The 2,318-nt window shown below is 34.6% G+C and overlaps 1 long non-coding RNA gene across 1 annotated transcript; it reads left to right on the forward strand.

Annotated features, from left to right (window-relative positions):
• Window positions 1–291: 291 nt before the first annotated feature.
• On the forward strand, window positions 292–1,707 carry LOC129571252 (uncharacterized). Its single transcript, XR_008688239.1, has 5 exons — window positions 292–397; window positions 472–570; window positions 645–743; window positions 804–894; window positions 969–1,707. It is a non-coding gene; the product is annotated as an uncharacterized LOC129571252 (long non-coding RNA).
• The last annotated feature ends 611 nt before the right edge of the window (window positions 1,708–2,318 follow it).

Below are 2,318 nucleotides of genomic sequence, written 5' to 3' on the forward strand. Positions count from 1 at the left end.
CGTGCATTTTGCACGCGAAAAATTTTTCACGACCGTGAAAAAATTTGCTGTGACCGAAATATATAGAAGAATAAATTCAAAACACAAATTTATTGATGTATTGTGTTGATAATGATAGCAGCTAACTGTTTTATACATCAAAAATCATTATACTTGCAATTTGAATATAAAAAAACTTGATACAAAGATCACTGGTGAAAATTTCACCGGAGAAATTTTTTCATTTTACGAGGAACTGTGTACTTAGCTTAAAAAGGAAAACGGATTTATTTTTTCATCGATCTGTGTTATTTTTCAGATCATAAGAGTATCGCCGAACTTCTCATCCACAATGGAGCCAATGTTAATAGTGAAAATGATGAGAAAAACACACCTCTTCATTTAGCTGCTGAGAGTGGTAATAGTTGAATACTTGTCTTTACTAAAAGAAAATTGATTTGATCTTTTTCATCCATCTAAATTACTTTTTAGGTTATGAGAGTGTCGCTGAATATCTCATCCGTGAAGGAGCAAATGTTGATAGTGGAAATAATGTGAAAAACACACCTCTTCATTTAGCTGCTGAGAATGGTAATAGTTGAATACTTGTCTTTACTAAAAGAAGATTGATTTGATCTTTTTTATCCATCTAAATTACTTTTTAGGTCATGAGAGTGTCGCTAAACTTCTCATCCGTAAAGGAGCAAATGTTAACGTTGAAAATAATTCGAATCAGACTCCTCGTCAAGTAGCTATTGACAATGGTAAAGCTGACTAAATAAGATATCGATTTGATCTTTTTCATTGATCTGTATTATTTTTAGGTCACAATGAGGTCGCCAAACTTTTTATCGGTAAAGGAAACAAAATTTAATGATGAGCCATTGGAATAGATTCAATTGGCTACTAACAATGGTAATGTTGCATATTTTTTTCACAATACATATAAGAAATTGGTTTGATATTTTTGATCGATGTGTATTTTTCAGGTGACGAATAGCTGAACCAATTTAGCTGAATAATCGGATGATTTCCTTCGGTTCCCCTTTTCGATTGTAGTGTAGAATTATTATTATCATCGATTATTATTCTGTCATAAAACAGCTCAAGTTATTTGTCTTTTTAATTGCTTACATTCCATTTTTGTGACCCAAACGTACATCCGTGCTAAATTTGAACGCGATTTGTATGAGTCTAATGCCGTAGGCAAAATCCAAGAATAAAAATAAATTATGCAGAAAAGATGATAGAAAATAATCTAAATTTCAATCTGGTTTGAACAGTGTTGGTTGCTCTTGTTCACTTTCGAGTGATAGAAGAATCTGGTTCACTCTAGAGTATAGAGTCTACGCGGATGGGTTCAATTTTTCTTGATACGGCGTCAGACGTCAATGTAGAAAGAACTCTTTTTCTTGATTATAATCTACTGAAGATTTATGCACGTCATTTAGTGCAAAAGCATTCATTGCCCTACCTTACGCGAGCACCATCTATTCGGTTTTAACATGAAAACAAACAAATTGATCCATACAGAGTTATAATACAATAACATCTCTATGTAGAGGAAACGCTGTGTAGTTCGTTTTATTCGGCACACTTTTTATACACTGCCTTTATTCCCACCGATTCATATGTCGGTTGGCAGGTGGAGTCACTTTGCTTGTTTTCATGTTCGCACCGAATAGATGGGACTTTCGCGTTAGGGAGGGCAATAAATGCAGTTTTGCACTAAAGGTATGATGTACGTAAAGGGATAATTGGATGCAAAATCCCACTTCATATATATAGAGCACCAACTTCACCCCATTTCATTTTCTAGCCAATATGTGTACAAATTTGGATAAACTCAATTGTTGGTCTTGTCAAACTGTACAACTTTTCAAAAGACAATGATCGTTAATCAGTTGAAATAAATGAATTATTAGAAGATTTGCCCACTGCTTGAACACCTACTCTAACTTACTCACACAAATACAAATACAAATACAAATACTTTTTTCATTATAAAGTCTGTGAAACATACAATACTCTCAATGTCACCCATATTCAATGTCCCAGATTTTAGGTACATATTTTCGTGTGTACATTTAAGGTACATGTGGCTGCCCCCCAACAGTTCGTAAAATGAAAAACTAATTCCGGATTCGGAATCTGGGGAGTTAGTGCTGGTTTGTGCCAAATTTGTAGAGTTTGTGCTGCAACTGGGCGCGAGCACTGACTCGCCAAAGTTAGAAATTTGGAAAAAATGAAAAATTTGTTCGGCGACTCCACCTCAGGCCACAAATCTTGATGTACTGAGATTGGTTTTGTAAAATTTGGAGTTAGTGCTGACGCTGTGC

This window comes from Sitodiplosis mosellana, unplaced genomic scaffold (genome assembly GCF_009176505.1).
Source record: "Sitodiplosis mosellana isolate CC-2019 unplaced genomic scaffold, AAFC_SMos_1.0 Smas_scaffold_1766, whole genome shotgun sequence".
Classification (NCBI taxonomy): Eukaryota; Metazoa; Arthropoda; class Insecta; order Diptera; family Cecidomyiidae; genus Sitodiplosis; species Sitodiplosis mosellana.